This window comes from Vombatus ursinus, unplaced genomic scaffold, assembly GCF_900497805.2.
Source record: "Vombatus ursinus unplaced genomic scaffold, bare-nosed wombat genome assembly UNPS02011613.1, whole genome shotgun sequence".
Taxonomy (NCBI): Eukaryota; Metazoa; Chordata; class Mammalia; order Diprotodontia; family Vombatidae; genus Vombatus; species Vombatus ursinus.
In genome coordinates this window covers 7,504,714-7,518,323 of record NW_020951391.1, presented here as the reverse complement: position 1 = coordinate 7,518,323, position 13,610 = coordinate 7,504,714, and the positions used below count along the sequence as shown (strand labels likewise).

Here is a 13,610-nt window from a genome sequence, read left to right as displayed (position 1 = left end):
CTGAAGATGGTCCCCTGATAATTTTCAGACGTAGAGTGCTAGGCCAGAGATCAAGATATAAGGTTTCCCCATGTGTTGATATTTTGGGAATCATTTTCTAGATGACTTGACCCAATCTCCCCACTCAAGGTATATTCAAATACTTTACTTCCTTAAAGAGCTAAGTTAGTTACACCACGAGATCAACAACTTCTCATGCCAATATAGATTTTTATTGATATGCCATTTTTTATTAAGAGCTAAGTGTTATTCTGCTTTTTAATCTTTGTGCAGGCAGAAAACAACATTTATAATAAAAGGTGAAATATTAAGTGTAAAATCATTGATCATATCAACTTAGTATGATGAGAATTATGAGAAAGGAGAGACCGTTCTCCTCTGGCAAATGCTTGATTAATTCTTGTATGATAGATTTGTCCCACAAATCCATAGAACAATCTTTACTTTCTAATCCTAGAATTATAGGATCATAGATTTGAACTTGAAGAGAACTTGTAAGTCTTTTATTTAAAATTCTGCATGTTACAGAAAAGGATGCTGAGGCTCAAAAGTGCTAAGTTGTCCACGATTATACTAGTAATAAGTAAACATGCCAAGATTTGAATCTAGATCTAATAACCCTAAATTCAATCTACTGATCTGATGTGCAATGCACCATGACAGTCTTTCCACAATATGAAAACTGCTATGATGTGTTTGTAAACAATAAGGATTCTCTTTTCTGGTATAAACACTTCATATTTTCCTTCAGCTTATCATTTTATGTCTTGATTCTGAGCCATCTTAGCATTCTGGGACCTACCTTTATAGAGGGAATACCTTAATCAATGATGAGGTTAACCTGCACTGATTCCAACTAATCTGTCAATATTGTTTGTAAAATGTATCATTTCATACAAAACACAATCCTTAAAGTATGGTGGAAAAAATGGAAGTACCTCTTCCTTTACTCTGGACACTGGATTCTTGTATGATAGCCAAAGTTGACATTAGCTTGTTTTAGTTTTCTAGTCCACTTTCTTTTTCAGGTAATTCTCCTTATAAACTAAATGAAAGTCTTTGGGCAAATTTCTCTTTGACAAAGTAATGATGTTGTTTGTTTGTTTGTTTTTTATGTAGATCATTTTCTGTAAGATAGCACTATCAATGGGTGAGATGGAGGGCATTTTATTGGAATAGACAGGTGGACAGGCACTCTATTTTTGGAGGTATTTGAGCTTGTCTGAAGTTTACATTTCTAAGTTTAACCTCATTTTAAAGGAGGAAAAAAGTAGTAAAAATAATAGTTCTTAGCAGTAATGATTTGCTTCTGTAAGTTATAGATGCTTGCAGGTAATTACTATACTTACCTGTCAATGACACTACAATGTGACAAACTGCCTAATTTGTGAAAGTAAATTGCTGCAAGCTACAGAGATTTAGAAAATAAAAACAAATCAGAAAGCAAATCTCTCATACTCTTAAAGAGGTTGCTATCTCTAGTTTGTGTTTTCCCAATGAATAATTAACAGGGTACTACAATCTATTTCTTGCCAATCTGTTACCCCTAGTAAAATCCCCAAGGAGGATTTTTTTTTTCCTATGTAAAAATTTGCAACCTAATAGGAAGGAACATTGCCATCATTGGTATATATATGTGTGTGTATGCATGTGTGTATGTATGTGTATATATATATATATATGTACGTGTGTGTGTATATATATATCTGTATCTATCTATCTCTATCTCTATATCTATATCTATCTATCTATCTATATCTATCTATATATAGATAGATAGATAGACATAGATGTATTACAAAGGAAAACTCTTTATCAAGGCAGGAATGGACGTTTTAATATGAACAATATCTAATTGATAGCAGAAAAATTGATCATTTTCCAAATTATTTAATCCTTGCTTCTGAATATGAGCTACCATATTGCTTAAGTACATTTTAAAATGATAACCAAATTTAAACTTAAATACTATTTCAAAGGAATAATAGAAACACAAAAACTTATTGAAGACTAAATGTAAGGTTTAATAGACTAAACAAAATATGTGTATATGTAAATTTAGGAGGTGCTTTAATTTAGTTTTTGAGTTTATCAATTTTATTTTTTCAAATGCTGCAAAGAATATGTGATCTTATTTTTGTGGTTCATTGATGTAGGAAAAAAAAAAAAACAAAACGTGGTATGATGGGTAGAAAGCTGCCATGAAGCCAGGATGACCTGGGGTCAAATCCTGCTTTGGACATAAACTGACTGTGAGACCCTGGACGAGCAAAGTACTCTAAGCAACTCTCTAACACTGAATGTTGAGGAGACGCTGCCAACTTGAATTAATAGAGGGAGATTCCTCTTCTAAAATTTTCCCATACTAATGAAATCATCATCTTTATGCTAATATACATATTTGTCTTCCCTAAAAGAAGGGAAATGAGAGAGAAGAAAATGTTGCATTTTTGTATTTGTATCCCAAGAAGCTTTTTCCTCATCTTTCTGTCCTGTGTGACTCTTATATATGTAATCCTATAACTCTGCCAGAGAAGTCCATCTAATATGTTCAGGGCCCTACTCTCATTCTCTAGACCAGGCCTTCTAAAACTAATTCCATTTGAGACCCCATTCCACCCTAGAAATTTTTACACAACCCTGAGTATATAGGCATATAAAATAGGTATACAAATCAAACATTTGCTGACAACAAAGCCTAAAAGAATTTATTTTAAAACAATTCTTTGGTATACATATAATTTTACCGTTTATTAAAAATGAAAGCAAATTTGCATAATGATGAGATAGATGTGCTTGTTTATTTTTATGTGAAGAATTAAATTTTTATTAAGTATTTTTCATAATTAAAATATGTTTTTGTAAGGGCAGAAAACTGTATGTAAAGTAAAAACACTGTAATTCATAACATACAATATTCTTGAATCTAAACCGAGGTGTTTCTAGCAGTGTTTGTTGGCGTTGCATGGTGTGACAGAATGCACAGTGCAAAGTGCACATGTTGTGTGTTCAGAACCAAGGCTGTGGTGAAGTCATGTATTGCAACACAAGCAAGAACTGCCAGAACCACATCAGATTCATTACACATTTGATTTTGAATTACTTTTTGGCCATTGTGTGTTCAGAAACCTTTCACTGTTGCCAAATTTTTCACAACCCCCCACATTCAGTTCTGCAACCCTGGGTGGGGCTGTGACCCACAGTTTAAGAAGCACTGCTCTAGACATTTTATAGCTTCCAGTAGAACATTAACTGTTCATCAGTGTTGGTACTCAAGCTGACCATCTTTTTTTCTGTTCCTTTCTCTCACTCACTCTCTCTCTCTCTCTCTCTCTCTCTCTCTCTCTCTCTCTCTTTCTCACACACACACACACACACACACACACACGCGTGCACACACACACAATTTGTATAGTGCTTTTCATATGTTATTCTTTATTTGAAATATGTAGTAGCTGGTCCTCATTTAGCATGTGTCCCTCCATTAATATTTGGGTACTTCTCACAATTCTTTGGAGGTTCTCATTCCATCCTTAACCACTCATATTATGACTTACTACCTCATTACTGAACCAAACATATTCCCTCTGAAATTAAAATCCTAGATAGTTTCTTAATTGTCAAGCTCAATGGTCTGCTTTCAATTTGAATTTTTTTGGCATCTCCATAGACTTTGACTCTGTTGAACACCAGATTGGTCTTCCTAGATAATTTCTTTTTAAGAATTGTGTGACATTGTACTCATTAGGTTCTCTTAAGACATATCTGAATGTCCCTTTTGTTAGATCACCATTTCTATTCTGACTTCTACCTGTGGATGATCCCCAGAAGAGATTCCCCTAGAGAGACTTTTATCTTCTATCCCTCTACATGCTCTCTTTTGTTGGCCTCATCAGTTCCTGTATATTTAATAATCATTTCTATGTAGATGGCTTCCAAGTCCACTATATTCCACACCATTGCCTCTTGGTTAAGCTTCATTTCCAAATCACCAGAGAAGGTTGTACATATCTAAATGATTTTCCTGTATGTATCCTTAATATAGGTATGAATATGTTACTCCCCATTCAATAAACACCATTGGTTCCCTGGCACCCCTAAGATGAAATATAATCTTCTCAGTTGGTCTATAAAGCCCTTTATAATCTACCTTTCTAGTTTCATTCTATATTATGCCAATTACCACATTCTATGGTCTAGGCAACCTGAACTTCTTGTAGCTCTTTGAACATGACATTCCATCTTATATCTCTATACCTTTCTATAGGCTATTGTAAATGCTTCCTCCTCATAGCCTTCTTTTAAAATCCATAACTTCCTTCAAAGCTTACCTGAAAAGTCATCTCTTAAATGAAACTTTTCCTTATCTCTCTAGATACTAACATCTCTCAAACATACCATGAATTTATTTTGTATATATTTAATACATATTTTGTATATGCTTATAGTGATCTCTTCTGATAAAATACAACTTTCTTGAAGTTAGAGTTCCATTTTTGTCATTATATCCCTAGAATCTAGCAAAATACAATATAATTTAGATATAGTAGTGTGGTATAGTAGAAAGAGCATTAAATTTGTAATTAGAACTAAGCTGAACTATATGATATAATTCTAATTCTACCAATCATTACCTTTATAAACTTGAGAAAGTCACAACTTCACTGGACCTTTTGTTTTTCCATGTGTAAAATGAGAGGGTTGAACTTAGTGACCTCACAATTTGCAGCTTTCAATTTATGACAATATCAATCTATGATGTATCTAATAAATGCATAGTTATAGATTATGACTCTAGTGTTCTATAACATCCAACTATACAACATCACTTTAACAATAACACTTTTCAAAAGGATGAATTTTTATTATAGGTTGAAGATTTAGGTCATCAAAATAACTATCTTTCCTCACACTGATGCAGTCTCCATTCTTTCTTGTTCAATTCTGGGCCCAGTTCACTGCCCATTTATCATTTAGATCCAAGACATATGTGCTTGAAGACAATTGTACGGGTTGTTAAAAAGAGAGGATACTCTCCTCTGAATAATTAGCATTCATGTTACACTTTTTTTTTCCTCCTGTGTATACCTAGGTGAGTAACTATTATGAGATCATGGCTAACATTTGAGCTGATCTTCATTATTCAAAGGCTTGATGCAATAAGACAAAATGCCATCAAGTCAATCAGTAAATAAATATTTATTAAATGCCTGTTATGTATGAGGCACTGTGCTAAAATTGTGGCACATCATCTAATATATCCCCTTTCCAATCTGATCTCATGCTAGACATCCTTCATTATTATTTCTATTACTTCTTTCAAGGAATATTTTGTGATTTTGACACAGTCTTTGGAGATACCTTATTCAACATAAGAGTTTAAGGCAGTGTTTAAATTAACCATTAAAAAATTGGATATTTTTATAACTACTAAACAATAACAGTGGGATTTTATATTTTTTATAAAGTTTGAACAATTGATGACTATAAATGTGTGTTCTGCTATAAAATATTATTTGAGGAAATTACTGCAGTTCCTTTCTCATGTATTTATTAATGATATATGCCACTCACATGTAAGCAATAATTGTGTAGCAATGGAAAAGTAAGCATTTGGCTTGGTCTTTAAGAGGTATCATGCTGTAGTAAAATAGCAGTGAAAGCAGAGGTCAAAGTTTCAAATATTACCTCATATTTACTATCTGTGTGTCCTTGCATATGTAATGTAACTTCAATAGGCTTCAAATTCCTCATTTGTAAGATGAAAGTGTTGGGCTATTTGATAGGTGGTGTCTGAGGTTCCTTTTAGCTCTAGGTCCTCATTCTATAATATTCTCTCAAGTAACTTTTTTTAGATAAATATAATGTCTGAGTCCCACTCCCATGTTTTTTGGTATATTTCCCTCTGATCTGCCAATAGCCTCAGAATTTCATCAGCCCTAGTATGAATCTTCTATGTTCGTATTTTTCCAGTTGAGCTACTATTTTCATCAAGGCTTTTTTTTGTTGTTGTTCATTTCCATTTCTACTCTCTCATATAGTACATCTTCGATAGAAAAGTGATAATATATTGACTCCACTGTCCTCGATGGTGACAAGTGTTATATAAGTAGATTTCTCTACCAACAGAATAATTATGATATATATGTATATACACACACATATAATTCAACATGTATACTAAGATGGAATAAAGGAAGTATGCCTGGACAAATGAAGTTTAAATATCTTTCAAAATTAGACATAGTTAGCACAAAACATTTTTAATCACATAGATGAGATATAATTATATATATATAGACACATGTGTGCATGGATGTGTATGTATGTATATATATATATTTACATACATATATGTATACACACATACATATATGAGAATACATACCTATAGAAAATCACTTAATATTTAAGTGCCCCAGGGAACTCTGGAAGACTAAAATTTGCCAAGTAGGAGGGAATTTGTGTTGATAGAGGTAGTGCCTCACCAGGAACTCCCTACAAGGATGGAATCAAAGGTCCAGTCAAATAAATATAAGTTGTGCTTTTGGATATGCACACATGTACATATTATTTCTATAACATGTAAATTCATCCATGCGAATGCATTTTTGACCAGATCTGTGACTTTATTGGTTTAGAGAAATCCTGGTAAGGTACTTCTTTGACCTAAACAAATCAACATTTTCCCTGCAACTTCTTTAACTCCTGGATTTCTTCTGCACTGTCCTGTATGGATTGTATATTGAAGCCTGCTCACATGTACCAAGAACCTCTTGAATGCCTTCTGTATGTGCTTCATTTTTAATTCTTTTTTTTTTCTTTCTGGTGATGCCATTGGAGTTAAGTGATTTGCCCAGTCATGAAGCTAATAAGTGTGAAGTGTCTGAGGCCATATTTGAACTCAAGTCCTTCTGACTCCAGGGCTGGTGCTCTATCCACTGTGCCACCTAGCTGCCCCTCATTTTTAATTCTTTAGCAACTAGCATTCCATTCCTCCATATTTCCATCCAATATAGCAACAGAAGGTTAGCTTTTTTTTTCAGTTGTTTTCAGGGATCAACAGATTAATGAAGTTTTAGAAATTTCTGGAAAGTAATCCCACTCACTCTTTTTTTTCTTTTCAATCGTAAGCCCAGGACATTCATATAGATATACATGTTTTATGTGTTTTTCATCCAAATTCATGTCATCATCTGGGAAATACACATTAATTATCAAAATGGTCTTTTTTATGTGGATGGTAATTCCAAGCTCTGAATACCTGAATGAGAATTAAGGAATTACATGGTAATCTTACATATTTGCTATTAAACACACACACACACACACACATACATGGTATATTGTTTATCTTTGTATCCTCAGCACCCAACACAGTGACCTGCACATCTTTTATGCCTAATAACTCTTGGTTGAATTAATACATTTAGAATTCATCATTGTGCATCTATGGGACATGTCTAGGACAGAGACCCAGGAATCTCAGGAATTGCATGTACCCCATTCAAACATCATGTCTGTTATGTGAAATAATCAGTGAAAAACTATATAGTGTTCTCTCTCTCTCTCTCTCTCTCTCTCTCTCTCTCTCTTTCTCTCTCTCTCTGTATATTGTGTGTATGTCTGACTGTCTGTCTCTACTCCACAGAGATTATAAAGATTTTTTTTTAATTTCACATGGACTGGTAGAATAGGATTTTGGGGATAATACCAAATATCAAAATATAATTATTTCTGATTCATAGGAAGAAATATTTCATTGACCACTAGAATCAAAGTCTATGATGTAGATTCTTTTAAAGAAGACATTAAGATAACTTCTATCGTTTAAAAAGAAAACAAGTTCTGTTTTGTTTATCTAAACTTTAAAGGCCTCCTATCATGATAATTGACAAATTAGAGTCTATTAAATTGCAGACTTTACTGACATAGAGATTCATATATTTTACCAACACTGGGGAATGATTGCTTGTGGTATGAATGTCTGTTAAAAAGAAAAAAGAAACTTAAAATTCCATATAATTAAAATTGCTTTGGGAAAAAATTTTGCAAGGACTAAAGATTCTTCAAAAAGAAAATAACTAAACTGCTAAATTTCAGGCATTTGACAAAGACAATTAAACATTGTGAGTAATTCTAATCTTATTGGAGTTATAATACATCTTGATGACAATTTCTGTGCATGACACAAGTAATGAGTACACAATTTTTACTTAGATAATCCTTGATTATCTGTGTTAATGGAAAAAAAAGTAATAGTATGGATAATTCAAACATTGGTTAATACCCAAATCATACATATTTAACTTTGCAGAGTGGTTTTTTCTTTTGTAGATTTAACTTCTTCATTTTTCCCCCTGAGGTTACATAAAAACTAACTCACATTTGTAAGTAATCATATGTGGGAATAGTAAGTAGATCCAAGTTTAAAGACATGACTAGAGATCAAATTTTTTTACAGTGAAAAGAACAGTGGGTTTGGGAGAATAGAAAATCTGCATAAAAATAAAAATATTGCTCTTATTTCCTGTGGATAATAAGGGAAGCATTCTAGTGAAAGGAAGGAAAGATTTTGCTGTAAATATATCTTATAGGATGTGGTATTCAAAATATATAGTCAAGAGGAAAACATAACAGTAAAATTTATTTCCAATAGTTTGGTGATCATCGATAATAAACAACTAGATCTCAAAAGATAAGTAAGAATTATTTGCCATATGAAAGAGTATTTCCAAATTATTAATAAAAATGTAAATTAAAATATAGTGGCTCATCTTGCACAAGCAAATGGGCAATGATACAAAGATAAGAATAGTTGATGTTTAAGAAGATAAGGAAAGACAAATACATTAATATACTTTTGGGGGAATTGTGAATTGGTATGCCCATTCTGGTTTCTGCTATTTCAGAATTAATTTGGGGGCATAATTTAAAGTTGTTTGGAGGGGAATTTGGGAGAGCTCAGGTGCCATGTTGGCACCATTACGACCAATCTGAAAAGTATTTTGGAATTATGCTGAAGAAGTACTTGTAATATCCATGCCATAGGATTGAGAGATCCTATCCTTATACATGTCCTAAGGAGGTCAATTGTAAAGTAGAATGTCTCCTGAACTCAAAAATATTCATAACACTATATACACACATGCATATATATATTTATTATATATATACGTATGTGTGTGTGTATGTGTGTGTGTGTGTGTGTACTTATGTATATGTGTATACGTATGTAAAAAAAGAACTGGAAACAAAGTAGATGCCATCAATTGGAAAATGACTAAACAAGATGTGGTACATGAATGTGATCGAATATTTCTATGGTATAAAAATTATGGGCACAATGAGTTAAGAATTGCATGGGAATTTGGTACAAAGTAAAATAATCAGAAGGAGGAAAGCAATATACACATTGACTACTCAAAGGATACAAAGGGGCAATTATCAAATGAATACTTGAAAGCTATCAAAATATTTTAAAAATGCTTCAATTCACTTTAAAAACAATTTCATAAATTAAATACTTCTGTGATCTCATCTCATATTCATTATATTTTATATGGATGATAAAAGATGAAAATAGCAATTGATATGGTAACTGAGGTAGGAGAGATACACTAATATACTGTTTGTGGAGCAATAAAATGGTCCAAATATTCTGGAAAATAATTTGAAACAATTTCCAGAAAAATCACTAAATTCATATTTTTGTTTTAATTAGTGTGGTATGTGATCAAATGGTAGATGTTTGGAAAGCTGGTAAATGTATAACAACCAACTCTCTATTTGTGGTGGCATATACATGACACATGTTAAAGTGTATTCTCTGTTAATAACATTTTTCTCCATAATTTTCTTATAACTATACAATCAACAAAACAGTAAGTCAAGCTTTCACTTACAGCATTTGTTGATTTCTGAGGTGTAAATTTACACTCTGAAAATTTAACAGTTGGTTTTCTTGAGGAAGTACAAGTTGGTTCTAAAATCCCCATCTTTGTCAACAATATTAGAAATGTATGCCAAGGAAGTCATGGAGAGGATAAGTATTTCTATCTCTTTATCTATATCTATCTATCTATCTATCTATCCACACATAAAGATATTTATGCTGAGTATAATGGCACATTCCTCTAATCCATGCTACTGGAGGAGGCTGAACCTGGTGTATCATTTGAGTTTGCAGAGGCTTGGTATCCAGGCTAAGTCTAGTGTCAATATGATGAGGTCCCATATATGGAGAGTCACCACCAGGCGTTGGCTTGCCCAGGAAAAAAAAGAGCAGATTAAAGCTTTCATAAAGACATAGACTTTTACACATGCATTCATGCATGTGTATACACAAATGTGCATATATGAATATATTTGTATCTATATACATACATATTTCACATAAATCTATTTTAATTTCAGTTATTTGCCATAAAAATGCTGAGATGTTATGTGTAATCATCAGTTTTCAGAATATGTATGATTGTGTGTAACTTTCTCCTCTTGTTAGAGTGATGGTGAAATAAAGGTTGAAAACAAGTCATACGTTCTCATAAAAAGACAATGTCTTGATTTGTTTTTCATGACTACGCTTATTTTCCATAAGGAACTGATTCTTTGTGTGGGGGTTGCTATAGCTGTTATTGTTGTTTATCCTTCATTCTCTAAGAGGATTATGACATCAGGATTGGTTTTATTTATGTTGAGTTCCTTTACCATATTCCTTTGATTTTCTTTTTTTCTTCCTTTTTTTTTTCCTTTTTGGCTAGGCAATGGAGTTAAATGATTTGCCTAGGATCACACAGCTGAAGTGTCAAGTGTCTGAGACTGGATTTGAACTCAGGTCCTCCTGACTCCAGGTCAGTGCTCTATCTACTACACCACCTAGCTACCCCCTACCATATTCCTTTGAAAATAAAAGAAAAATATCTAAGAAAAAAAGTGACAAATGAAGTCTATTTTTCAGAAGCACTTTCTTTGTCTTGCTGGCCACTTTCTATGCAATTAAGATATTAATACCCCTCATCTTTTCTAAGTCTACAGTGGAGAATATCATTGACAATCCTTCACCCCTCCCCTTACAGCTTTAACATACTTGGGTATGTGAAGGTATCTGATTCTAAGAGTTGGAAAGGGAGAAATTAAGGGAACAGCTTGAGAAAGTATCGAGCAGTAGATTCTTTTAGCCACTCTCTTTGCATTTAGTGTTGTTTCCATAGGAGAAGCGAAAAGGTATGAAGCAGTTTTAGTGATTCAGTCTTCCTTATCCCTTTTGCATTTGAGATTATGGAAGCTTGATAGCACTTCTATAAAACTGACCTTTGGGTTAGGCTATGCCTGTGGTTCTCTAGGAAGAAATTTGCAGAACTCAGAGGAAGGGTGGTTGGGCATCCCTTCAATTTCCAATACTTTGTAACCACGAAAAAGAATTGTTATAAATACGTTGCACACATAGATCCTTTTCCTTCTTCTATGATCCATTTCAGATTCAGAGCTAGCAGTGGTATTGTTGATTCAAAGTGTATGCAGTTTCATAACCTTTTGGACAAAGCTCTAAATTGCTCTCCAGAATTGTTGAATCAGTTCACAATTTTACCAACAGTGTATTCATGACCTTATTTTTCAATATTTCTTCTAACATTTATCATTGTTGATGTCATATTAGCCAATCTGATAGGTATAGCTCAGAGTTCTTTTAATTTGCCTTTACATAATTAAATTATTTAGAACATTTTTTCATATGCCCATAAATAGTTTTCCTCCTTTTGAAAATTGTCTTCATATCTTTGGACCATTTACCAATTAAGAAATCATACTCTTATAGATTGGATTCAGTTCTCTTTATATTTGAGGAACGACACCTTTATATGAGAAATGTGTTTAAAAAAAATCTTTCCCAGTTTCTTGATCGCCTTCTAATCTTGGCTGCATTGGAATTGAGAACAGGATTCCTACTCCACTGAACCTGTGACCTGAGCCCCTACCCCCCTTTGTCACAAGTGCTTTTGCTTCTTTTGGCCCTGGGACCGTGACCCCACAATCTCTTTTCAAAAAAGTTATTTAACCCTCACTCCCACAGTCTGTGGTTTGAGAGCTCCAAAGCTGTTGCTGCAACCAATGCAGCCATCTTCAAGTCTGCACTGCCTCCAGGAGCCTACCACCACCTGGTCAGACAGACTTTTCCTGGGCATCTCCTAAGTTTTCTTGGCCTGGAAAACTGTTTCACTTAAACTTTTGTTGGTTCTGCAGCTACAGATTTTGATCTAAGGCATTAGTTTACAAATGTTTGGAGGAGAACTTGGAAGAACTCAGCTGAGTGCTTCTATACTCTTAATCTTAATAGGTGTTACTATCAACCTCTTTTTGTTGATACCAAGGCAGACAAAAGTTAACAAACTTGCCAGAGGTTCCATAGCTAGTAAGTTTCTGAGGCATGATTTGAAACAGTGTTGTAGAGAGAAAAAAAATTATACTATTGCCTACAAGAAAGATGTTTAGATAAGCAATGCATTCTAGGGAGAAAATGAATTTAGTCTTAGGCCAATGGGACTCAATTATGTCAACTATGAAATAAGAAATTTAGAATAGATGATTTCAAAAAAGAGATCCCTTCCAGTTCTATATCTTTAATCTTATGAACTGTTGAAGTCAGAAATAAGAATATTTAAATAGTAAAACAGACTCTCCTTTTTACAAAACCCTAAACTTGAAAATCTCATGAAAAAGAGTTGAGTTCTAACTTGAGATCTACTGTTCAAACTAGGTTATACAGCAAAACAATCTGGACAAACTAGCGGTTTACAGTGCCAGTATGTTCATCAGGTTTGTCTTCAACTAATTGGGACCCTGAAAAGGGAATTAAAACTGTTATTGTACACATTTTACCTCTGACTCCCCCATACAGCTTAACAAGAAAAAAAAATCTCATGGCAAGGGAAAAAATAATAATAAAAAAAACCTTCTGAACACAAGTTTTGAAATGACAGTTGTGCTTTTTTTATTTTTAAGGGTCCTTTTTTTTATTTTGAGACAGATAAACTTTTCAGTTTGATGTCCATTGCTGTCCTCAGTGCATGACACCGTATTATCATGAAAAGGCAGGAAAGACTTACTTGTTAAATTCCAATTCCTTGGTGATGTACTTTGTACAGTTTTGACGATTAGTGATTTCTTTCACATTGCTCTAAGGTAACACTTAGTTTTAGCAAACATTCTTGATCATACTGTTGAAAAACAGTTTGGGTTTTAGCTTCTCTCATTCCCCCTGGAGTCTGGCTGGGGAGCTATTATTCAGTAGTCTTTTCAACAATGTAGACTAAAAGAAAATCTGAGCATTCTGAAAAATAAAAAAAAAAACTCCCTGATTCTTAGAATTTTCTAAAGTCTTCAGTTTACCTATCCACATAAACATATGAAAAGAAGAAAATAAAAAAAAATTATCTATGAAAATGTTTTATACTTCTTCCTTCATATAATGCAAACAATACCTCATTACCCTTTTTATTTTCTCATATATTCAGTTAACCTCAAGGGAGACAACACCCGATATGATGACAGCAAAGTTCCATTAGAACTCAATCTGTTTGATCTTGGGCAAGACCCTTAAACTCTCTGCC

General features: G+C 33.3%; 1 pseudogene; it reads right to left on the bottom strand.

Annotated features, from left to right (window-relative positions):
* LOC114039115 overlaps positions 1-12,185 on the bottom strand; it is a 65,732-nt pseudogene extending 53,547 nt beyond the window's left edge.
* Positions 12,186-13,610: the final 1,425 nt, after the last annotated feature.